Source organism: Colletes latitarsis, chromosome 13 (genome assembly GCF_051014445.1).
Source record: "Colletes latitarsis isolate SP2378_abdomen chromosome 13, iyColLati1, whole genome shotgun sequence".
NCBI classification, from domain to species: domain Eukaryota; kingdom Metazoa; phylum Arthropoda; class Insecta; order Hymenoptera; family Colletidae; genus Colletes; species Colletes latitarsis.
In genome coordinates this window covers 13,217,643-13,244,729 of record NC_135146.1, presented here as the reverse complement: position 1 = coordinate 13,244,729, position 27,087 = coordinate 13,217,643, and the positions used below count along the sequence as shown (strand labels likewise).

At 39.2% G+C, this 27,087-nt stretch overlaps 1 protein-coding gene across 3 annotated transcripts in view; it reads right to left on the bottom strand.

Annotated features, from left to right (window-relative positions):
• Positions 1–27,087, bottom strand: part of LOC143349346 (uncharacterized) — a 224,511-nt gene that overhangs the window by 76,167 nt on the left and 121,257 nt on the right. The gene's annotated exons all lie outside the window — the stretch shown is intronic.

Below are 27,087 nucleotides of genomic sequence, written 5' to 3'. Positions count from 1 at the left end.
TCACGAGGGGTACCAATTGGGTGATATGTTAATTCCGGGAAAACACGAGGTTCAACCTTTCACGAAATTTCCAGCGAAACGATAGCGAAAAATGCTCGACCAGCGTTTTATTGGCTCAACGTAAACGCACTTAAATTTTGGCCGTAATAAAAAATGGCGCAGCTGCGTCGAATGAAAATTTCAAGCGAACTTTATAATTTTCTGGCGTTCTACGACTATCAAGGGAAAAAGCCAGAATTGCTGCGGAATTACACACGCCGGCACGCGGTATTTATTTATCATCGAATATTAGACGCACCCGCGTTGTAATCATATAAACTATTAATTCTACCGAGAGGCTAATTTGTGGGGTACTCGTGGTTCGATTAATAACGAATAAATGCGAAAACACATGGGATCGTTGCAACGCGCGTTCGAAAATATTTTCCAACTTTCAGCATTTTCATTTCGTTCTTTAATCGATATTCCTGAAACATCGAGTTATTATCTCTTTAACTTCCACCAATTACGTCGATAAATAATTATTTGCATTTTAAATCATGTATATGAATAATTGCGATATGACTTTAACACCTGTAATCGATTGAATAACAATGCAACAAACTAACAAATGTTTTAGGTTTCGACGATAATAAATTTAAAAAGAAACGTAAACAATGTTGAGGATTATTTCGAGAAAAATTATGCGATATAAAAGACTATGACTGTTATAATCCGAGCATGCTAAATGTAGGAATGTCGTGCAAGAAAAATTTGCAATTAAAAGCTGCGTCCTTTCGTTGGGGCGGCCGCAAATGTGTTTGAAAAATTGATTGGCTACCGACGCTAACGAAATCAGCGTAACTGTTTCCCCGGAGTGACTGTTTTAATTAAATTTTAATTCTAATTAAAACGCAAACAACGAATGACATGCATTTCGTATCAACTTCGTTGATGGTTCTCGCGTAAATGAAGGCGCGGTGACATTTTTCTTTATTCGTCTAGGGAACAAAATGAACAATGTCGTCTTAAACAAACTGGAAATTTCATCGGCTGAAAAACAATAACGATACCAAGAGGAACATATACATAGACTGTTTTCGATTTCGCAATCTTGAGTGCCTCCAATGCGCCGTGAAAACAAGAAAACGGACCGGGACCATTGTGGAAAATAATTGCTACCCTTCCAACGTGTTTATTCGAGAGGGATGCAAATAATTGAAGAAGCACGGAAAGATACTTCTCTTAATTGGAAGAGACATCGGTGCTCGGTTTCTTAGATAATTGCTAAACTTTCTTCGATTGTTTCAATTTCAGATGTAAAATAAAAGAGCGATCGCGTTTAATATTTGAAACAGAATCTTACTTCTTAATGTTATACTTATTGCCGTGGCAACCGTCGATGATCATTGGTGGCTTATTTTGGATTACTTGCACTGTTCCGTTTGGTTTATCCAAAAGTCGAAATTGCCTATTATTTTCACTATTTGTCGGTCTCGTGGATTTTCAAATTGTATTCCATTCTTCGCTGATGAGTTTTCCAGTATGTTCGATAATGTTTTTATGCGGTACCGACATAGAACTTGTACTCTGTGGCCAGACTAGTGTTTTTCCATTCGAGGTCGGTCATTTTGTTTCCTATTATCCGCTCGATACTATTGTTCTCAGCATACAATCAATTTTTTTTTTATAAAGCTTCAATCGCAAATATCTCGATAATCGACTATCTGTCGGGGAATAGAATGACAATTCGATACAATCAGTGACCCGGAGGCGTTGTCCTCCCCTCGTTAGTCGAGTCACAAAGTCTATGAAAATTCCTTCTGCGGGGGCGGGCATTGCACGTAATCTTGCAGCCTGAGAGCCACCTCCGCCGACAGGGAAAAACGTAAATAAACTAGCCAGGGACAACGGTGCGCGCAAATAAGTTTTTTCAGGTGGAAAAAGCTGCGTCCCCCAACGCCGCGAAACTACTGGTTTTGCTTGGCCCGCGTCTGAATGGAGGCTGACAGCACTTCGCAGCTAACGTGCACTCAACTACTTAATAATGTAACAGTCAGCCAACCACTATGCGTCCATTATGCTTCTATGCACGTTGCACAAGAACCAGAGGTAACAGCCTGGAGGTTGTAATATAGGATTCACATCCTGTATCACGCTTCCCGTCGTTGTGTCTGTGACCTGCGGGAAAACACGACGGATTCTCCGTCATCCTGTCTCTTCTGTCGTTCGGCCAGTTCTTGCGCATCCTCTAGCCCGTTCGCCGATCGAGTAAACCGAGAGAGAGCAGCTGTCGATGCCTTTGCTCTCCTTTCACAACTTACTTTTAACGCTCCAAAGTAACAAGTCGATGCTTGCACTGCTTCTACGAACCGTTCCGTTACGAGCTCTTAATCGAATTAGCAAATTCGGTAACGCTGTTTTTCACTGCCAAACAAAGGCTATCCTTATCAGCATCCAATTGGTTGTAAGGTTCTTCTCTTGATGGCGACTGACATTTCGGAATCTTACTTTGAAGTACACCGTCACAGCTTTCGTTTCGAGCTGTATTTCTCTGTCCATCATCTTTCAGCACCGTTTCTTCTTACCTGTCCTCCGACGTCTGAAAATACGACACGGGGATTGCCCTTTGAGTGGTCAAGCGACGCGTTTAATCCCTTCCCTCCAACTTCTAGTTCTGTCACGGGACTCGTTCATTTTCCGCTACTGAAACCTACCGGACAGCCTTGGCGTGGATGATTGATGCACTGGCTGGATTGATACACCCACGATTAGTCTATAAATACTGTCATTCTTCGGCCACCGTGATTGAAAGGTATTTGTTGTTTTTAAAGGCCGACCGACGGAATGAATTCTGTTCGGATATTGATTTTTAGCTGGTTAAAATTCGAGCCTACGAATCAACGAGTACTTGATCTGATTCCTGTAAAAGATATTCTAAATATACGATAAACTTAGTCGCCAGAAATACGCGTTACGCGTCGCATAGCTACGATCGAATTAAATTAACATTGCAGATTATTCTGGTACTATACTAAAGACCAGGATATCTTCGAATCGAATTTAAGTTTTAAATAATATCGAATCGTTATAAAAGATTCAATTTTAATATGCAAATGTAGAGTGCCGGGTAACAAATATTTCCTTTTCGCGTTTCGATTCCCTGCGCGTATTTAATACGAGCATTAAGTTTCATTCAAATTTATTTGTGTTTAAAGAGGGTAAAGTTCCGAGTGCCACAGAACGCTTAATCCACGCAGCGTCGAGTTTTCTCTGGGTTTTGAATTATTTAAACGAACAGAAAACAGATCTGTTATTGATTTATTTTAACGATATTTTCCATCGATTATATTTTTCTATTCGCGAACGGCTGGCACACGTTATTTCTAGAAATTCGTGAAACTTGGCCCCCGGTTTACGTAAACGCTGAAAGCATTTCCTGCTTTGCTTCTTAATGCTGTTATTTCTGAATACAAAGGAGACGTTCGTTCGCGTTTGTTAGGTAGAAAATCAATATCAGGATATTCAATCGCAATGTTTGGCGCGATTCCTGTTTCCGGTACAATTTCTTGGAATTTACATCAGAAAAGAATGTTCGTGCTGCAGAAAGTTGCTTTTCGTGCTGCGTAATCTATCGAAATTCTTATATACAGGGTGTTCGGCCACCCCTGGGAAAAATTTTAACGAGAGAAGCCAAAATAAGACGAAAATCAAGAATGCCAATTTCTTGATGGAGGCTTCGTTAAAAAGTTATTAACGTTTCAAGTTTCACCTGTATTAAATTTTTTTCTCGAAAATGCGCAGGATTTCGGGGGTATGTCTATTCACCAAAAATTATTGTAATTGACTCCTACAACTAAAAATAATTTTTCTAAACCGATTTGAAATTTTTTAATTTTGCCGAAAAATTTCACACCTTTTCGAATTTTTTTTCTCGCAAGTGGGTAGGATTTCGGGGGTATGTCTATTAACGAAAAATAATTGTAATTGACCCCTGCAATCGAAAATAATTTTTTTAGAACGATTTGAAAATTTTTAATTTCGTCGAAAATTTAGACACCTACCCCCTGCCGATTGTTCTTAAAAATTCCTTTTTCATTTTTAGTAATTTTGTTTGACGCCCTACAGAAAAGTTGTTTAATACTTTTTTGTAGGTACCCATGAGCTCTACTTCAGAAAAAAGTTTCATTCAAATATACTCACTATTGTAAGAGTTATGGCTGTTTGAAAATTGGACCATTTTTAAGGGGGTTTTCTCTTTTGAAGGTGTTAAGGACCAACTTTCCGAATATTTTTACAATTTCTACATATTCTACACTAAAATACGCGTCGTTTGCTTTTTTAAACATTAAAATCGTCCACTCCGTTCAGAAGTTATGACGTTTTAAAGATTCGCATGGTAATTCATGCCATGGCAGACATTTCTGGCCAGAAATCATATTTTCGGTAAGGAATTTTTTTCTCGAAAATGCGTAGGATTTCAGGGGTATCTCTATTGACCAAAAATGCTTGCAATTGACCCCTACAACTAAAAATAATTTTTTTAGAACAATTTGAAATTTTTGAATTTAATTGTTACCTATTTAACGAAGCCTCAGTCAAGAAATTGTTATTCTTGATTTTTGTCTTATTTTGGTCCCTAGAATTCCTCATTAAAATTTTCCCTAGGGGTGGCAGAACACCCTATATAATATAAAAGACCGTGTAACAAAAAATCCGGTCAAAGTGTCGTTTCAACGCGTTAAATGTTTTATAAACGGCTATTATAATTTATCTTCGCTAATCGTGTTCCATTTTTGCATCCTCCCATGACCGTCTTATTGAGAAAACGTTAAATTTCGTGGAGCCCTCTCGTCTTTATTAAAAATTCTAAAAAGAAAGTGCCCGCTAATAACTTGCCTCTAAGGAGTAGATATCGCCAAGAAGAAAACAAAATCCAGCGCCTTTATCAAGCTCTACGAACGGTATCGGAAAATTTCCAATTATCTCAACGTTCATAACTTTTTATCCGAGGAATAGACTTCGGTAAATATCAATTCCCTAATAGGTCCTAAATGGAAATCGACGATAAGACGATACGAAAGCATGCAAACGAGAATTCCATTAACAAGTTCTTAAAAAGAGAATTCCAAAGATCCTGCATCACGACTGTCAGTTTGCGAACTAGAAAGCACACTATAATGGTCGAAATATTATCAGAGTTAGAATTGGCAAGCATTTCAATGTATATAAAACAGTTCCTGTAGACTTCTACTTCGGTTTAATGAAACAGGGAGACTTGTTTGCTCGTGCTCTAGTTTCAGGTATGTTGTTTGCAATACGATGTACTGTATCTTTACATACCCTGTATTTTAAGCATAACTACCGAATAACCGATCTATAGGGCGTACCCAAACTGCAATACGATAACTGAACTCTGGATAAAGATATGCCACTTATTAATAGTTGCTGTAATTTACGAAACACGATACACCAAGTGTAATAATTGTCGAAGGGGGACCACCATCGACATCCTTATTGAAGAATTCACGACAGCAAAAGCAGGAATAATAGAAGATCGAGTGACGATGTCGTTAGAGAATCGCGGCGAGTGATTAATCCCGCCTACGACTCGAGTAACCTGAATAGAGTTTCTGGTCTGTCACCTTCTAATCTCTTTCTTTAATCAAGCCAGAAACGCGGTTCGTAAAACAACGATTTATCGCGCGATAAGGTATACAACTATTGTTAGCATGACCGTTTCGACGATAATTGTGAAATGCGGAGTGTTGGGAACTGTGCACGCTACCATAAAACCTGGCGTACTGCAGGTCACACCAACGGTAGATTGAAACGTGTGTGAAGGTATTCTCTGTACGAGTTCAGCTATGAAACAGAAACGTTCGAGCGCGTTAGAATGCAGACAGAAAGTGACTTTCGACGAGGAATCTATAAGAAACTATCCTCGTGCAATAGAAAGCAGAAACGGTATCGGTTTCCTCTAATAATAAATACTTTTACCCAAAGGCGTGTTTAAATACCAGCGTTGCAAATTTGTTCGTGCATTCGAGATCTGTTTCTTTTACAGCATCGAAGCGGATCCATTAAAGCTCACAATGTGTGATTCAAAGTCCATAAATGGCACTCTAGAAAATTTACTGCTACCTCTTTCTTCGAACTTGCCAGTGGTTATGGCAAAAGTACTCTGCTCGACGTATACAACAGTGACAATAAAAGGAAGGGAAATCCCAGACGCGTCAACAGCCCAGGAAAAAGGGTCGACCGGATAAAGGATAGGGGGAGAAGCCTAGCCATAACGCGAAACGTATGCGAATGTAAAATATTTGAAAACATTTCCATCGTAAAAAATATCATGTTTCAGCGGCACCGTTAAAAAGTACAAATCGTTTACTTTGTAATTTTATTAACGGTGGAACGATCAAAGCTGCCGCGATAACGAATTCGAATTTCTAGTTTCAACAACATCGATCGTATAATATTTTTAAATATCCCGTCGACAATGAAAGGACGCGTGTTTGATAAATTTCTCGAGTCAGCGTAAACGTTCGAACAAAGGGGAAACATAACGCGGAAGCAGGAGTCGTGTCTGATGTAATTGATAGTTAAGGAAGTGGCCTTGAACGGGCAATTGATTCCCAAGTAACTATATCTGAAACAGGAAGACGGTAATCTCTTTGCCGTGTGCAGGTCGTCGAGGAGGATGCCAGTAGGGTTCGTTATCGATTTCGCAAGTGCTGACTTAACTCGTTTGTTGCAGAGAACAGGCGTCGAGATACAGCGACGCTAGTCTGCCGTTTTGTGTATCAGCCAAGATATGTTTACGCCTGCTGGATGCCATTATGTTCCTTCTAGCCGCGGGTAACTTGCATTACAGTTCCTCCTTCCAGTTGAACGCAGAACGCCTCGGTGCTTGTAAACGCGTCTTCTCGTTTCGCGTATCGCCTTGAGCGCGATACATCGCGCCTCGTTCTTGATCATTCCACTTACGCGAACGCATTGTCGAACCTCGAGCTTTTAATGCGTTCCTTGACGAGTATTTAAGTGGCCATTGTGGCGCGTTCCCCTCGCAAGATGTCTGCCGTTGGCCGTTGAACGCGAACAGGAAGAGTCGCGAGTCGCGATGTTTCAAATGGAAATTCAATCTTTTAAACGCGCGACAGTTTCTTCGGAGCTTTTCAACTTTCCAGCCGGGCGGTATCATTCTTCATTTGCAAATGACGTTACGGAACGACGATAATTCTCTGCATGTATACGAGCTTCCTTTTATTTTCATGCATAACTGATCTGACGCGCCGCGGTAGAACGAGACGCGTCCGGAAAATATTTCATCTCGCTATCACCGCGACACGCTATATTTTAACTCTCTATCGCATAAATTTCCTTTTACTTTTCCCACTGTTTAAATCACGAGTTCCCATCCCTTTGCCTCGAGACTAACCATGGTCGCATTAATGTTCAAATCGCGTTCGATCGAGCTGCTAAAATTAAATGCGGTTCACGCGTGGTTTGTTAGCGTGGCAGACGGAAAATATGCCTGATGTGCACCTGGTCGACGCGGTTAAGGAGTTAACGCGCTTCGATGGCACACAAATAATTTAACATCGTTCTTCCAGGAAGACTTCAACCGCTAGAAATCTGCCTTTTTTCCCATTTATAAATACAGGATGTTCGGCCACCCCCTGGGAAAAATTTTAATAGCAGACTCTAGAGGCCACAATAAGACGAAAATCAAGAATACCAATTTCTTGATGGACGTTTCGTTCAAAGGTTATTAAATTCAAAAATTTCAAATCGATTTGGAAAAATTATTGTTAATTGTAGGGGTCAATTACAATCAGTTTTGGTAAATAGATATACCCCTGAAATTTTATCCATTTTCTAGAAAAAAATTCGAGTAAGTGCTGAAAGTTTTGGGTCAAAAAAAAAAACTTTCGAATCGTCTTGGAAAAATTATTTTTAGTCGCAGGGGTCAATTGCAAGCATTTTTGGTCAACAGACATACCCTCGAAATCCTACTCAGTTTCGAGAAAAAAATTCATTTCAGAAAATTTCATGTCTGACCATAGCGTCGATATGTTTCACTGAAATTTCATGCGTATCTTTAAAACATCATAACTTCTGAACGAATTGACGGATTTTAATGTTTAAAAAAGCAAACTACTCGTATTTTAGCGGAGAATATGTACAAATTGCAAAAATATTCGAAAAGTTGGTCCTTGACCCCGCAAAATGAAAAAAAACCCCGTAAAAATGGTCCAATTTTCAAACAGCCATAACTCCTACAATTGTGAATATATTTCAATGAAACTTTTTTCTGAAGTAGAGCACATGGGTAGCTACAAAAAAGTATTAGACAAAATTTTCGTAGCGCCTCAATCTAATTTGTTAAAAATCGAAAACTGATTTTTAAAAAAAATCGACAGGGGGTAGGTGCCTGAATTTTTCACCGAAAAGAAAATTTTGCAATCTCTCTAAAAAAATTATTATCGATCGCAGGGGTTAATTACAATCATTTTTGGTGAATAGACATACCCCCAAAATCCTACCCACTTTCCAGAAAAAAATTCGAGAAGATACCGAAATTTTTCAACGAAATTAAAATATTTCAAATCGTTCTGAAAAAAATATTGTTAACTGTAGGGGGCAATTACAATCATGTTTGGTGAATAGACATACCCTCGAAATCTTGCGCATTTTCGAGAAAAAAATTCGAACTTTAAACGTTAATAACTCTTTAAGGAAGCTTCAATTAACAAAATCGTTGATTTTCGTCTTATTTTGGCCCCCAGAATCTTTCTAAAATTATTCCCAGGGGTGGGTGAACACCCTGTATAAGCTCGATGGAGGAAATAAGGCTGCTTGTGCATTCCTACCTTACGAGATGATAAACTTTCTTAGCACGATCGAGAGTACACCGTTATTCGAGCAAGTGGAGAACCCTCGAACAATAATCGCGAGATGACGGAATCGAACGATTATTCTAAAGGAGCTATAAGATTGTCATTGAACCGTTATAAGACGAAAAGCATCGATCGAGGAGTCCTTTAAAGGCTTCCATCTAGGAACAGAAAAATCCTTTTAGAGGCTCGAAACGTTTCCTCGAAATTCTATTCCGATCGATTAGCCACAATTACATGCCAAGCCATTGAACGGCCACCGAAACTCAAACCGATATTTATCGCGGAGGACGTATTCCACGTTTGGCGAACTAATACGGTGGGCTACCGACGGACAGTCTCGTTGCATCAATTACGGATATCCATTAGCTTAATTAAGCCCCGTGACATCCGTGTAGAGTGGCCAGATGAAAGCGAACAGTAGCGAGGAAAAAAGGTACGCGACGACCGCGGCGCAGCGTACGGAAGAGGAAAAAATGCACTTTCGGTTGCCGAATCGAGCCGCACGACTGGCTATTTTAGAAGATGCAACGATGCGCGCAGAGGCGACGGAGACGAGACGATACTCTTGGAAAACTTTTGACAAAAGCAAAGTACAAGCTCGCTCGGTCTTATGGGAAATTACACGATGAGCTTTCCGGATTACTCTAACCTCGTCTCGGTAACCCATCTCCGTTCCACCGCCTTAAACTTCACCCTTCGGCACACGAGAGTCCCCTGCTCCCTTCCTCTCTGGGGAAGCCAGCCAGTACCTACTCCTTCGATCTTCTCTTAACGCTTGCCACGATTTTACACTAAGCGCATTTGAAAGGTATTGATGCGCCGCTTAACGAAAAGCGATAGCGAGACCAAAAGAGGGAGAACCGGAACGGAGGATGATAAATTTGGAGATCAGCCTGAGCGTCGTTGGTCAGATGACTCGAAATCCCGTCTAATTCGAGATCCAGCTATCCCAGATACATGGGAAAAGATTACCACGACCGAGCTTTCTTCCTTCGAGGGTGTCAAATTTCGCAGACTATTGTAATTACAAGTTTTCGGGCCAGACACCCACGCTAATGAAACTTGCACACGAAATCGGACGATGATCCTCCATTAAATCCGTTTTCGCTTTTGGCACGAAGTTGGCTCGAGCACAGTTCGACGATCCCCGATACTTAACCTCGACTCTAACCACCCCCCTACGTTCTCGCTACTCCCAGTCTAGGGCGTTGGCGAACCAGAGAAACGCAGAAAAATCTACAGAAAGGGATGAACACTCGGAGAAAGAGAGACAGAACGAAGAAGAAAGCAAGAAGTGAAAAGAAGAAGCGAGATGCACGATTGCAGGTAAAGTACTCCGAATTCGATCTGTGGTCTAAGCCCTTAATACCTGCTTATTCGCTCGCCTGGAAGACGATCCCGAAGAGGTATCTAAACTTTCCGAATGTTCCTTCGAAGAGAGCTAAACGGCGAACAATTTTGTAGCTGCGAGGGCAGAAGAAATACTTCTTTTAATTCGTCGACCGAGTCGAGGCAATTATCCTTTATAAAATGTTACGGCCAAAATAAATAAAATCAGCGAAAAAAAATAACTCTTTGTTGTTAGAGATCTCCAATAAAATAAACTGCAACATCACCGAACTAATTTAAATTAGTTTCTCGTAGGAGTAATACATGGACTTGATATTTTTAATCGGATCTCGAAGAATGTCATACATAATGGAACAGATTTAATTAATTTAGTCGAAAGTTTCGAACTCGGTTTATTTATAATCCGAGTGAATTTACTTTTAATCGATCTTCCGGTAAGATTACGATGCGTTTTGGATATCGTGTTTCAATATATATTGACCTAGAATTATTGTAATTGACCCTTGCAACTAAAAATAATTTTTTCAGAACGATTTGAAATTTTTTAATTTTATCGAAAAATTACATACCTTCTCGAATTTTTTTCTAGAAAGTGGGTAGGATTTCGGGGGTATGTCTAATGACCAAAAATGGTTGTAATTGACCCTTGCAACTAAAAATAATTTTTTCAAAACGATTTGAAATTTTTTAATTTTATCGAATAATTTCACACCTACTTGAATTTTTTTCTCTACAGTGGATAGGATTTCGAGGGTATGTCTAATAACCAAAAATGATTGTAATTGACCCTTGCAACTAAAAATAATTTTTCCAAAACGATTTGAAATTTTTTAATTTTATCGAAAAATTACACACCTACTTGAATTTTTTTCTCTAAATTGGATAGGATTTCGAGGGTATGTCTGATGACCAAAAATGATTGTAATTGACTCCTGCAACTAAAAATAATTTTTCCAGAACGATCTGATATTTTTGAATTTAATTGTTAATAACTTTTGAACGAAGCCTCTATCAGCAAATTGGTATTCTTGATTTTCGTCTTATTTTGGCTTCTAACGAACGAACACCCTGTAGATTCCAATTAAAAGAAAAATCGTATTTTAATCGTCAACATGACAGATATCAATAAAAATATGTACGATCAATGTCCATAAATCTAGTGTTAATAAACAAGAGAAGTTCTTTAGCGGCCTTAGATCCAAGTAATTTGTAAAATGTACTGGATATTTTGGAACGTCGATATTAATTGTTTCCGGCAGAGAGGAGGTTTTATTGGAAACAATCGTACAGAGACGAAGATAATAAAACCGGTAGTCGGGATATGAATTTCAAAACTGTTGAGTAGCGACGCGGACGAGAATTATGATTGTCAGCCAGAGAATGGTACTGTTCATTCTGTTCAGGTAGCGATTATAACACGGTAAATAAAATAGACTCGCATGAATGTCAAAATAATGCGTAAGTAAGCCGATTACGTTCGAAAGAAGATTACGGACGTTCCTTTGTTGAACGTTTGTTTGCGCCAAAATGTATTTTACTGACGCGTATTTCTCTTGATTGGGTTACCGGCTGCAATTGCTCCACGCGAACCTGCATATTTTACATTTCTATACAGGTAAACGATAACAACAACGACAATTTACAATACGACTCCCGGAGACAAATTCATTTCGAGTTTATCCGTCACCTCGACAGTACCACTTAATCGTCGCAATGTCACATTTGAAAAACTCGCATATTTTGCGCAGCCCACCGAAACGATAACATTCCGAAACGGTGGTCTCATTTTTATTCCAGAACGAGGGAAGCTAAAAACCGTTTTAGCAGAGGTGCTTTTTGTTGGACGAACAATTCATCATCTGTTAAAGTATCGTTCTAATTAGTGTGTTTAATCGGTCGACGAAAAAGTTTTCTTATTACATTAATAACATCGTTGATGCATCGTTGAAAAACAGTAATCACGATACGGAGAAAGTCGAAAGAAAATAAGGGAACTAAAACCACTGGCGCGAAATTACTCTATACCGCGAGTATAGTTTCGCGAAAGAAGAAACCAGTTTAATCCGTGGTGCATCGATCGAATAATTCGAGGAAATTACCGTTATCGAATCCTTTGTTCGATTGTCCCCTCGCGGAACTCTCCAACTGCCATCAAACGTTATCGCGCTAATCAAGATGAAACAATCAACGTCCTTCCTGGGAACCGTAGTCACCGTAATCGTTGCACGCACTCAGCCACGCTCGTGATCGGTCGGCCGTAGACGACCACTTGTAAGCAAGAAAGATTCCAAACTGGTTCTACACCCTCAAAATGACACGTCGATTGCCGTTTTTCCTGCTCGTTTTTTTCTTTTGTTATCGAAGATTCGAAGCACACCGGGGTCCGGGGCGCACAGCCGCGCTTTGACGTTCGACCGGACGCTTATCGATCCTGGAATTTATTTCTTTTCGTATCTCTTCAGTCTCCGCTAGCATTGTCCGTATTCCAGCAGGTTTCCCAGAGCCTTTCCCTCCTCTTTCTCCTCGGCGGTGTTCGCGAACGAACTCTCATCCAGCTGCTACCATCGACGATCCTCCTCTTTATCCCGAATCACCGGTCTCTCGTTCCCATTTTGTTTCCCTCCCCCTCGGTTGTACAGATAGGTGAGATTAAGCTCCGCAATGACGCGGCTGCGGTTATCAGGAGATTGCATTTTAGCATAATAGGCACGAGGCTGCATTGTAGCCGTTTCGAGCGACGTGCGTCGCGAGAGTGATGTGCGTCGGGCATTTATCATGGTCAGGTATTCCAGCAGTCCTCCCTCCCGCTCTCTTTCACTCTTTCTTCTCTCCGGCAGTCGGATAACCGCGACGCATACACGCGGCTCGATGCAGAGGGGCCGGTGCATTCATCGCCAATGCATGACTACTCTCCGTATTCGATGCATTTTGAGGGCATAATACCCGATGGAACGCCACCCACCCCTCCGAGCGCGCGCCTTATTTATGCAAATCGACTCCTGTGACGTACCGTCGCGTCCCGCAAATCTTGCGTTTCACCTGCTCGTATCTTTCTCTTCCGAACCGCGCGACACAATCGCCCTACAACTCAAACTATACACGGTCAAATATTATTAGGTCACCCCATAAGTAATGTCTCTTATCCTACTTTAAATAAACACTTGAATGTGTTTATAGAAACTTAACCCTCTATGGGCCCGTGTAACTTTCAGGTCACATGTTAATATATCGACAGTTTACAAAATAATTTTAGTTTTCTCACAAGGTGACGTGTACGTAGTAATTATTTAATGTTTCTGAGATAACTAATAACTAGACTGCGGATATTTATGCATTTATGGGAAATTTAAATTTTCAAAAAACTACAGAATGCATTTAATATGCTAAAATATAAGAAATGTTTCAAGTAAGATACGAATTATTATATTTAGGGGTTGAGACAACCCTCTATAAAGTTCCCATTTCATTAATTCTATTAATAAAAATACGAATTTGCATAAAGATCCGCAGCATCAAATATCAAAGTGGTTCGTAAGTTTATATTCAAGAAAAAAATTCGGCCCATAGAGGGTTAAAGAGTGCTCTCTCGACATTTTTCACTTGAAAAAAAATTTTAAATGAACGAGTGCGAACTTCATTGTATGCTGTATGAATTTAAGAAAGGTAGTACAACTATGGATACGGTGAAAAACATTTGTGAAGTGTATGGTGAACATGCTTCGAATTTGAGAAAGTGTTAACACTAGGTTTACAGAATACGCATTAAATCTAACGTTACAGAACTCAAATATTATTTGTTAGCAATTTATATTGGATTTAATTGCTGTAATGATACGAATATACACTCTAATTAAAAGAAAAATTGTATTTTAATGCAATTAACAGAGCGAGTGTCCGTAAACGTAGTGTTAAAGATGGTTTTCCAAATTTCGAAAAGGTTATTTTGACCTTTCTGACGAACAGCGTTCAATCCTGAGGCATTGAAAGCTTTAATCGAGTTAGAACCACAATTAACTAGCGATGAAATTGCTGAGAGATTAGGCAGTAGTGTCCATGGACGTTTAATACAATTGGGAAAATGGGTACCACATGAATTGTGCTTCCCTGCGAGATCGACAAAATAATCGTTCGTTTCTCGATCAGATTATTACTGGTGACGAAAAGTGGGTCTTATATCTCAAACGAAAACGTCAATCACTTGGTCAATCATCTTTACAGTGCCCAAAACCAGGGATGAAGCCCTGGAAAGTTTTGTTGTGCGTGTGGTGGGATAGAGGAATTATTCATTTTGAGCTTTTGAAGCAAAATCAGACCGTAACAGCTGAGATTTACAGCCAAGTTGAACGTCTTCAAGCAGCGTTAAAACATCATTAATGAATCGCAAAGGTGTTCTATTCCACCACACACAGCAAGGATAACGGTAGAAAAAATTAAAAATTTCGATTATCATCTATTCAAGCCAATGCAACATTTTTTAAGTGGAAAAAATTTCAGCAATAGCGAGGATGTAAAATCAGCACTAAATGAGTATTTTAATTAAAAATCCCAGAAATTTTTCGAAAATGGAATAAGAAAGTTGACTGATAGATGGGAAACTGATGGTCAATATATCGATGATTGAAAATAAATCTAAGTATTAAAAGTCACCGTAAAAAAACATTACTTATTGTCCAGTCGTTTCTGAAATTTCTAATCCCTTTGAAAATGTCAACGTTTCAATGAAAAGCTTCGCCAAAGGAAGGGTAGAGTCTACGAAAGCAATTAAATTTTAGCCATTTTAAAAATTGTTACAGAACTGGAGTGCAATTGGAAAACAAACGCGTCTGGCGAATTAAAATTTGTTTCCTCCTTTATTTCTCCCCGTGAAATATCAGGCAGCCCGACATGTTTGTTACCTAAAACTTTTTCTCACGTGCTTAATCCGTGCATTATACAAAACAAATTTGAAAAAAGCAACCACCTCGATGTTTCCTTCCTTTCTACGGTCGTTACGTCCCGTTGCGTAATTAAGTTTGTTTAATGCATCGGTGTCACGACGCAACGCGATTTTCATGTGCGCAATAATATGCTAATAGATATATTAAATAAACCCTTTAACCAGTTCTCGGTGCAGGCGCTGTTATTACGTTTCAACAATTTCCCCATTGTTTTATCGAGGAAGCGAGAGGTACATTTTTTAACGCTGCTCTTCCGCTGTTTACGCGGCCATCGTCGACAAACATTTCTTCGCTGTATACCTGCAGCTAATTAACCTGCACACGTACACGCACGCGACGCGCGTCCGTCGATGGTTCTAAGGGCATAATAAATTGTCTCGTTCGTCTTGGGCAAATATGTGCGCTCGCGTAGACAAGACGAAACAGGACTGACCTCCGTACGTTTGCCTTTCTCTATTTAGAGTGCACTCTCCTTGCAAGTCTCCATGAGAAGTTCGCTTCGGCGGTAGAAACAGTCGTGTTTCATCGTTACGTAAGCTTAACTTGGATTAATATTTCTTCCTTTTAAAGCCCTTGTCGAGGTCCGTGAATTCTCGAGGCCATCAGGGTACTACGTGACAACGACGTCTTTCGTGCTGCTCCCTCATCTTGATTCTCCAAAAGCACTCGTATTCGCATCCATATCGCGACGGCTCCCCCATTTCGCCACCGGCTTCCAATTTCTTTTCTCCGTCTTTTTTGCGATACACTCTTATTAGCCGGGAAACTGACGTTGCCGGCGAACGGTTCGTGACTCGACTTTTTTACAAGTCTTTATCGTCCAGGTCCTTTTAATCCCGCGCAACGACCGTATTTTCTGATAACATCGTTCTATCTAATGAATATCGCACAGCAACGTTCTGCATCTCGGATGCAAATTAGGTGGAAGGGATCACCCACGCTAACAGAAAATCAGTTTAGAGGGAAACAACACCGTAAATACGGATTCCTGACGAGTCGAATATCGTACGGGATTGTTCGTAATTACTAGAAAAAGTAAACGGCTAACAGGTTTAATGCGCGATTTCTACGCTTTTGACAGCGACGCGAGGAAGCTGAAATTTCGCTCGACGCGCTGCTATTTCAGGCTCAAAGAATCCGTAAAGTAAACCGGCTTTCTTAGCTCGCGTAAAACAATTTCTCCTCCCAGAGATTAAAACGCTTCGGGAAACGGTTGCGGAATCTACCGCGAGCGCACGCGATTTTTGATCATCCAGAACGAATCTGCGAAATAGAATTGCGAAGAACGATACAATTTATACGTAGCGAGTTTAAAATTGCCAGCGGTGGCCGACGGGAGAAGGGAGGAAGGGAGGAAAGAGACGGTCAAAATTTCTCGCCAAAAATTAGATACGAGGTCTAATTATACGCGGATAATGAGCTTCGAAAATTGAGAATATCGATCGACGTTGCGAGCCATATCTGAAAAACGCGAAATGTTCACCGACAGCGGACTCGATTTACTATTGCTCGCAATCAGGATTGGCATTAATTGTATGTCCCGAAGCGCGAAATGCGACCAAAAAAGTCGTCAAAGTCGCCGCGAACGGATACCGAACTTTTCCATTTTCCCTCTCTATCTCCGCCATTATTTTTCTTTTTTTTTTGGTCGACGAGTCGAGGGCCGAGAAACTATGTAAAATATGAAAATCGCGTGACAATAGAGTTTTACGGCGATTATTTTATATCCTTAATCTTCGTCGCTCATTACCACTTTCATTAAGTCTTGGAATTAATTTCCGCTCGAGGCTTTTTCCTCCGCGGTTCTTTCTTTTTTTGGAAATTCTTAGCTCGGCCGGGCACGGAAACATAAAATTCATTTCCGACGGAAAATTAAATTTTCTTATTACTACCCGATACCCGTGAAAGTGTCACGGAGTAGATTTTTAACGCGGTCGCTATTTTTAACTATTCGATATCTCCATTTGTTCTGCTATAATTTGAAATACAGGGCAACCCTGGGAAAAATTTTAATGGGGGATTCTGGAGGCCAAAATAAGACGAAAATCAAGAATACCAATTCGTTGATGAAGACTTCCTTAAACAGTTATTAACGTTTAAAGTTCCACTCGTAAGGAATTTTTTTCACGAAAATGCGCAGAATTTCGGGGGTATGTTTATTCACCAAAAATGATTCTAATTGACCCCTGCAACTAAAAATAATTTTTCTAAAACGATTTGAAATTTTTTAATTTTGCCGAAAAATTTCACACTTTTTCGAATTTTTTTCTCGCAAGTGGGTAGGATTTCGGGGGTATGTCTATCAACGAAAAATAATTGTAATTGACCCCTGCAATCGAAAATAATTTTTTTAGAACGATTTGAAAATTTTTTTTTTCGTCGAAAATTTAAGCACCTACCCCCTGTCGATTTTTCTTAAAAATTCCTTTTTCATTTTTAGTAATTTTGTTTGACGCCCTATAGAAAAGTTGTTTAGAACTTTTTTATAGGTACCTATGAGCTCTACTTCCTCCTAAAATTTCATTGAAATATATTCACTATTGTAGGAGTTATGGCTGTTTGAAAATTTGGACCATTTTTATGGAGTTTTTCTCGTTTTGTGGGGTCAAGGACCAACTTTTCGAATATTTTTGCGATTTGTACATATACCTCACTAAAATACGCGTAGTTTGCTTTTTTAAACATTACAATCCGTCAATCCGTTCAGAAGTTATGACATTTTAAAGATTCGCATGAAAATTCAGTGAAACATATCGACGCTATGGTCAGACATGCAATTTTTGGTAATGAATTTTTTTCTCGAAACTGAGTAGGAATTCGGGGGTATGTCTGTTGACCAAAAATGCTTGCAATTGACCCCTGCAACTAAAAATAATTTTTTTAAAACGATTTGAAATTTTTTAATTTTTCGAATTATTTCGCACCTACTCGAATTTTTTTTCTCGAAACTGGGAAGGAATTCGGGGGTATGTCTATTCACGAAAAATGATTGTAATTGACCCCTACAGTTAACAATATTTTTTTCAGAACGATTTGAAATATTTTAATTTCGTTGAGAAATTTCACATCTTCTCGAATTTTTTTCTAGAAAATGAGTAGGATTTCGGGGGTATGTCTATTCACCAAAAACTATTCTAATTAACCCCTGCGATCGATAATAATTTTTTTAGAGAGATTGCAAAATTTTCTTTTCGGTGAAAAATTCAGGCACCTACCCCCTGTCGATTTTTCTTAAAAATCAGTTTTCGATTTTTAACAAATTAGATTCAGGCGCTACGAAAATTTTGTCTAATACTTTTTTGTAGGTACCCATGTGCTCTACTTCAGAAAAAAGTTTCATTGAAATATATTCACAATTGTAAGAGTTATGGCCGTTTGAAAATTTGGACCATTTTTATGGGGGTTTTCTCGTTTTACGGGGTCAAGGATCAACTTTTCGAATATTTTTGCGATTTATACATATTCTCCACCAAAATACGCGTAGTTTGCTTTTTTAAACATTAAAATCGTCCAATCCGTTCGGAAGTTATGATGTTTTAAAGACACGCATGACATTTCGATGAACCATTTCAGGCTTCAAATTATATTTTCGGTAAGGAATTTTTTTCTCGAAAATGCATAGGAATTCGGGGGTATGTCTATTCACCAAACATGATTGTAATTGACCCCTGCAACTAAAAATAATTTTTTCAAAACGATTTGAAATTTTTTAATTTTTCCAAATATTTCACACCTATTCGAATTTTTTTCTCAAAAGTGGATAGGATTTCGGGGGTATGTCTATTCACCAAAAATGGTTGTAATTGACCCCTGGAATCGAAAATAATTTTTCCAGAACGATTTGAAATTTTTGAATTTAATAACTTTTGAACGAAGCCTCCATCAACAAATTGGAATTCTTGATTTTCTTCTTATTTTGGCCTCTAGAATCCTCTATTAAAATTTTTCCCAGGGGTGGCCAAACACCCTGTATATCGTGTTTTTTCGATACGTAATTTCGTAATGCCATTTACCAGTCTGTGTTTCGTTCGTCGTATCGGATTTCCCAAACGATATTAAATATTCGTTAATTCAGGACTCTTAATGAACGGTAAATATCTTATTCCGGGGCTGCGTAGAACTCCCCAAAGGGAAGCAAGCGCAACGGCAAACATAATAAACTAATTACCACCGGGTCCCGTCGAATTCAGTATCGAAATTAATCCGAATGTCCCGTTCGGTAAAGTCAGATATCATCGATAATTACCGGACACGCATTATTCGTTGACATCCTAATTACAACAAACACAGAAGCGTTGTTCGGAGGTTGTGTAGGCGGCACGTTCCGACGGCTGCACGCTGATTGGCCGAAACCAATTACCCTTCGCTGGTGATGCGTTCGGTTAATCGTCGCCGCGTACCCGACCGTGCTCCTGCTAAATAAATAACGCGAAATCTACTTGGAAGCTGTCGGAAAGCGCAGCGAAAAACATTTCGAAATTACTAGTCGACGAGAGCTTGGATGATACTTTTGCAGGCGTTGTTGCAGCCTGCGAAGGGAGAAACACTCAGCAGATTGTAAATTTGATTTCACCCCGTCTTTCTCCGTTCGACGAGCAGGGCCGTACCGTTCCTTTCCGTCCCCTTTCCGTTGTGCTCTTCGCTCGCATATCGTGTATCCTGCGAAGTTACGGTTCCGTGGTTCTCGGGGCTCTCGGTTATAACGAATTCGGGTATCGTCGAACGACGGAGAATTCGCGGAAGGGCACAGACCCACCGACAGAGAAAGAGGAAAAAGAAAAGGGCTCGAGCACGATGATTCAAGGATCTAATATGCCTCGATGGAAATTAATTGCTGGAAGTCTCTTTTTCTACAAGTACAAAGCAATTCCCGCTTTTCAAATAATCAAATGTATATCAACTTTGCTTATTCATCTGCCTATGAGCTTCCATTGTGGTAACGTTCGAAAAAAATCTGTTCCGACGCTTGATTCCGGTGTAAAAGTTTTCGCTGGAAAGCGGGAATTGCTGCACCGTGTTCTCGCAAATGGTTTAGGGTTTGATAGAGGAGAGCTCGCTCGATGCCGGATGCACCGATCCAATATTTGAATCGTTTCAAGAGATCTGGTTGCTCTCGAAAACGGACTGATCTTCCGCGGTCCAACAACATACATAATGCATTCGGGTATTCGATGAAAGCAATTTCAACCAATAAAATGTTAAAGACGTTCGTTGCTGCTTGAATGGAACAACGATATGTACAAGGTCCCTAGAAATATGTGCAACGACCAAAAGAATAACATTCTCGAACTCTATACCAAAGAAAAAGTCTTTCTATGTCGGGAAACTATATGTATTTACGTGATCTTCTTTCATACTTAAAACGAGCAAAAAAGCTAAAGTTCAACCACGTACAAAGATCGTAAACTTTCAGGATAGAGTTGATCAATGAAATTTAGCTTAATATTTAACGTCTTTGACTAAGGTAAAACAAAAACACACAAACTTTCGTTAACAAAGTTTCCAACTTCTCGAGCAACCGAAGAGTTATTTCTTTGAGTTGCAATATGTGTTCGGTATTCCTGCTTTCAAAGTACCTTTTATGGTTGCAATACTTCTGCGTAAGATGCGTAAACGCGATGGACGTTCGCAAAGAGATCCATTAACGCCACTAAACATTAGAAAGCCCTCTAGGAATTATTAATTTTCGTTGAAACAAAATTACACGTCGAGTTCTCACTTTATACTGTAAATTTTTCTCTCACTGGCTTCTCCCGGAAAGTATATTATTTACAACGCGTATATCGAAGACACGAATCGGTAAACAATCATTATATCGTTAGCTGTCGCATAAAAGCGATTTTAAATATCCGTTTCGCAGGATTCCGTTAATAAAGAGTCACAAATGATTTAATATCCGAGCTGCAGGCCAGAACAAAACGTAATAGCGCGTCGAGAGTATAATACGCTCCAGCGGATTCGAAAACAGCCGCGCGCGATTCGCACGAATGGCGGATGAAAGAGAAACGGAAATTAATCGGCGGCCGCGTCTCTTTTTCCCCCCCAACAACCCCCGGCATTTTGTCCGGATAGACAGAGATCGTTTGGAGGACGATCACGATCGCTAGAAAATGTAGCAATTCGGTAGGAAAATCGGGCAAGAAATTTCCGATTTGCTTGCGACAATGGAACGGTCAAACTCAAAAGAAATTGCAATTTATCTGCACGCCCCTTCAGCGCCACTTTCGACGAACACCTACAATTACAATAGCTTTTACGACTAGGTTAACCCCTTAACCCTCAAGAATGATCAGTTTTCTTTGTTGGATTTGTGTCTAAAAATGCAGTTGTTAATGTATAATTTGAAGGGAAACAAATATCGTTTTTTAGAGCAGTCAGACTCGGGCATGGACGTTAAGGGGTTAAAAGACAGGTGAAATAATACGCGATTAGGGCGTTATCAATACCTATATGTATAATAAAACATAAGAAAAGTGATGAAACGACTAAAATGTTTTCAACCGTGCAGTGAATCGATTCGACGAAGAAAAAGGACCGAGTGCTTCGGCTTAGAATTAATATGCATGCACGAATCGACGCGATATGAATTTTTCGACGAAGGGAAATGAAAAACCGTGTCAAGAATGCAGTGTGCGCGTGGAATATCTCGACGGATTCGATTGCGTTATAACAAGAAAGAGGGAGGTAACTTAATCGGCAAGAACTCATTCATACAACGACCCCCGGGACTCCGTTGCAGAATATAAAAATCATTTGGAAAATGATCGCGAGAACTAGGAAGCGCATTCGTACGAAAGCGTACGAAACATCGTCAATATCCATATCTGGTTACAAAAGACGCACGGCGTTCGCGTACAAATGACGCCCACGCAATAATGATGCTTCAAATGCTCGCTCAATTGCATAGCAAAAAGAAGAGAATTATAAAATCGTCGCCTGAATACATCGTAATACGATCGTAGAGATATAAAGCTGATCTTTTTCATAGCAACGATATCAACGACAATTTCGACGCGGAACAATTCTTTTTACCGTTTGGATATTCTGATAATCGTGCGTTTTGTGAACTAACGACCGTAAATGAAAAATCTAGTAGTCGATTTAAAACATTAGCGCCGATGTAACAATTTCAGATGCACAAAGGGGTAATCCAGTGCAATTATGTGTCAAGGAACGCTGCACGACGACGAACACGAAAATGGAGGCGAATTTAACGCGAATAGTAGACGACAGAGAAGGGAAAATTAATCCCGGAGAACCTGTGTTCCATCGAGCTTCGAAAATCACCCAGGGAAAGATTACGGGGACTTTTGATAGAAACTTTGTCGAATAAAGTAGATAATCTCAAAGTCCATAATAATCAACAATTAAAACGTTCCATTTTAATATCACCTACGCGACCATGGAACGATTATTAAACACATTTTACGTTCAGGGAAGAAGTAAATTAACAGAGGAAAATTTACAACATTTGATGGCTAATTATACATATATACAGTGCGATATATGTATAATATTAACACAATATGGGAATATTTGACGCGTACACTAAATTATAAAATAATTAAATATATTCAGAATATTTCAGAACATTTCAAGCTTCAAAGTTACATTAGTACCTAAAATATCTACATTCTCCAATAAATTCCTTTACCCTCATTACCTTTATTTTACTGTATTAAAGGAAATATAATATTCCATTCTTGAAAAGAGTTTTCGATGTTATTTAGTGGATTGCAATATCTTTGTCGAAATCCTATAAAGTCGCTTTATCGTTTATTCGCGCACAATATATCGTGCATCGCCTTATAAAGTGGTTCAACATGCATTAGTTTTGAGGTCACGTATGATTTTGTAGTTCTAATAGCATGCACAGTTGGCTCGTTAGCGAAATGTGTATTTATAAATCAAGATTCTGACGATAAATTCATACTTCGTCCCATTTGGCTCCCAATTAACGAGTATAGATTTTGAATTTAATTACGTAGTGTGCGTAATCTATAAATTCTCATAAAACGAGCTTTATGTTTTAATTACACGCGGACAGACTTGCAATGCAATCGCAAGGAGGAATAATCAAAACAAAATTTTAACGAATCATATACGTACAGCGTTTATAATGGGGAAATAATCGTAGGTGCGAATGACGAATGTTTACGAATTAGTATCGAAAGAAAATTTATTAGTTTTGGAGAATAAGGAGTAGATGAAGAAAAGAACCTTTCGTTGGAGGGTTAATTTTGACATAAAGTGTCTTTAGACGGATATTACAACATAATATAAATGTAAATACGTACAAGACACAACCATAAAGCCGATTTTCATTATTACGTGGGTCGCGGAGGTATCATTCCGTGAATTGCTGGCGGTCGACGATATAAAAGTTTGCAAGGTAAAGGAGAAGATCAGGTAGACAGATAAATCATATTACGTCGCGAGACGCACGGAATGGAGAAGAAGTTTCAAGTAGGCAGCACACTTATAAATAATTAATAACTCATAATGCATAATACAGGAGAGGGGTACGAGGCCGAAGACTGGTCGAAGGAGGGAAAATGATGCGACCGGGAGGGCTCGGAGGGTGCACAATATGCCTGGAAAGATCCGAAAGGAAAAGCTCGCGTACAACAGGCAAAAGAAACGAAGATTAATCGACGGTAATCCTTTTTTTTTATCTTTCTTTCTCTCTCGCTGCTCATTCTGAAGCGTGCTTTTTCGCCCGGGAGTGGAGGCGTTCGAGGAACCCACCATAAAATAGCAAACCTTTGCCAAGAAAATTTATCGAGCTATCGGAGAAATCTGGCGTCGCGGAAACGATTGGTCGCTTCGGGTAAAAAGCTCCGCGAATGGGAAAAAATCGAGTCTAACGTTAGGAATTCTTGCGGGGAGGCGGAAAACCTCGGAAACAAAAAAATTAATCGCCCGGTATGGAAAGTGAAAAATATGGTCGTCGCGCCTCGGAAAAACCGGAACACGCTTCGACCGCCTGTTCCATTTAATATTTCGCGCCACATTGTGTCCCATCCTTTCAAATAATTTTAGTAAAGAATAAAATTATTAGATTTTAGGTTGGACCAGCTAAGAAAAAGAAACGTCGATAATTAATAGAAATTTAATCGGTTCGTATTATTTTTATTACGAGATTTACGAAGCTCGTCATGTCGCATCGGATGCCTATCGATATTTAAAATTATTACAAGGCGGCATGTGCCGGTACGGCCCTCCTGTCCGATGGTCAGAGTCAACTTTAACCATCAGATTTTACGGCACGAAATAAAGTTTGGAAGTTCGTTTGGAAACTTCCGTCGAAGCGTTTGGAAACGTTAGCTGGGATCTCACGTAGCCGACTTAAATTGTTCCTACGTGTGCATGCAGCCCGCGCATACATGTAGTTTTGGTCAAGTGTTTGCAAGTGGCTTTATTTTCCGGCTGTTACCGTCTTAAGCGTCGAACAAAGTGGCCCATCGCGTATCAAATATTTCAATAATTTGTCGATGGAGGCTTCGTCAAAAAGTCAACAAAATCAAATTAAAAAATTTCAAATCGTACTAAAAAAATTATATGTAATTACAGGGATCAATTACAAGTATTTTTGGTGAATAGACATACCCTTGAAATCTTACCCGCTTTCGAGAAAAAAATTCGAGAAGGTGTGAAATTTTTAGATGAAATTAAAAAATTTTAAATCGTACTAAAAAAATTATATGTAATTACAGGGATCAATTACAAGTATTTTTGGTGAATAGACATACCCTTGAAATCTTACCCACTTTCGAGAAAAAAATTCGAGGTGTGAAATTTTTCGACAAAATTAAAAAATTTCAAATCGTTCTAAAAAAATTATTGTCGATTGCAGGGATCAATTATAATCATTTTTGGTCAATAGACATACCTTCAAAATCCTAATCATTTTCGAGAAAAAAATTCCTTACTGAAAGTATAATTTCAGAAATGCTTCCCATTAATTTCATGCGAATCTTTGAAACAGCATAACTTCTGAATGGATCGACGGATTTTAATGTTTGAAAAGGCAAACGACGCGTATTTTAATCAAGAATATGTAGAAATCGCAAAAATATTCGAAAAGTTGGTCCTTGACCCCGAAAAATGAAAAAAACCCCATAAAAATGGTCCAATTTGCAAACGACCATAACTCCTACAATAGTGAATATATTTCAATGAAATTTTAGGAGGAAGTAGAGTTCATAGGTGCCTACAAAAAAGTATTAAACAATTTTTCTATAGGGGGTGAAACAAAATTACTAAAAATCAAACACGAATTGTTAAGTTAAATCGACAGGGTTTAAATTTTTCACCCCTTAAACTCGGACCGTTGGCGAAGGTTCCTTGTAAGAAAAACGAGCGAAATCCGTGCGTAAATTACAGGACGTTGCAACGATTGTGCAACTAGAAAAAGAAAGAATAATTTTGTCTAGCTCCGGGCGAGGGACTCGTGAAACGATCAGCGAGCGGTCCGAGACGGTCATATTTCGTCAGGTGGGCCTAACCATAAGCGACGGTCACTTTCGAATATTAGGTTTCGGGAAAAAGAATCTGTCGACGGTCCGGATAACGCACCTGGCGGAGCAGCCGTCCAGCAAACCAACAATCCGACCGGTCGATTCTTTTTCTCCCTACAAAGGAACGTCTCAGTGGGCAGCAATTTTTCCCCTCACCTTTCCTTACAAGTTATTTCCAGAGCAGGGAACAGAGTGCAACAAAGTAACCTTCGCCCGAAATACTATTCTATTCGGTATAACTCCTGGCTGGTTTCAATTCTTTAGACGAGAACAGCCATAAAACGCTCGGAACGTGTATTCTTTTATTCGACGTAAAATTTTATATCGTACCCTGCACGGTTGTTCGATTTGTTAGTAAAAAGTTTGCGACCTTTTAGCACCAGGAATACGATAATATGCAAGACAAAAAACATGTAACCCGGAATTATTATTCTATGGAAAACATGATTATTTAAAATGTCTGCTGACCCAGTTCCCTAAGGGGAACGGAATACACAATTTTGTTCTAAAACAAAAATTAAAAATTGACGACAAAAAATTGTAAAGCGAAAATGACCTGGAAAGCGCACAGCAATTTGACAAATCGCGAATTTAATTCCGTGAAATCGAGAAACGTTTCGTTAGTTTTGTACAGGACAAATATTAATAATAACTCTTGTTAATTTTGATTATTATATAATAATATTAAATTCTATCCTGTACGGCGAAAGGATACAACACGAAACTAACGCTACACGAACGTGATTCGTATCTTTAATCTCAGTCACTGCATTTTTTATCCATTAACAGACTAAAATAATTTCATATTGTACGGGAATAATTAAAACTTCCGAATAATGTGTAACCCGATGCTTCGTTAAATCTGAAACGAGCACATTATAATTGTAGAAATTTCGGACGTACATCGAACGTGTATTACTTTCGATCGATGAAAATTTTATAGCGTTTGTCCGTGTCGAGCTTGACCAGAAGCAAGTATGGAGAATCAGAAGTAAAAAAAAAATTAAAAAGGCTATTGTGGTCGATAAAAAAGCGCGATACGCCTAATAGAAGAACACGTTGCGAGTTCTCAGTGGACCCTCGATATAAAGTCAATAAATTCAGCGATAGGCGAACGCAAAGTTACAAAGCAACATCTGTCCCCGTTTTCCCAAGTGCACGGATCTACGTGGCCGAGTAACAACCAATTTCGATCTCGTTGATTATTCCTTCTCGCGTGGATTTGCACATTTAACCGATAAATTTCGAAACAGATACTCGACGGTTTGTCCATCGACATCGCTTTCTTGTAGATCCCTAATTTTTACAAAGAATCGACCAGTGCAACGACAGAATATTCGTGGTTAGCAATTTCGGGGGAAAAATCTCGTCGATGATGCACGGCGAAGCAAAGTTTTCATT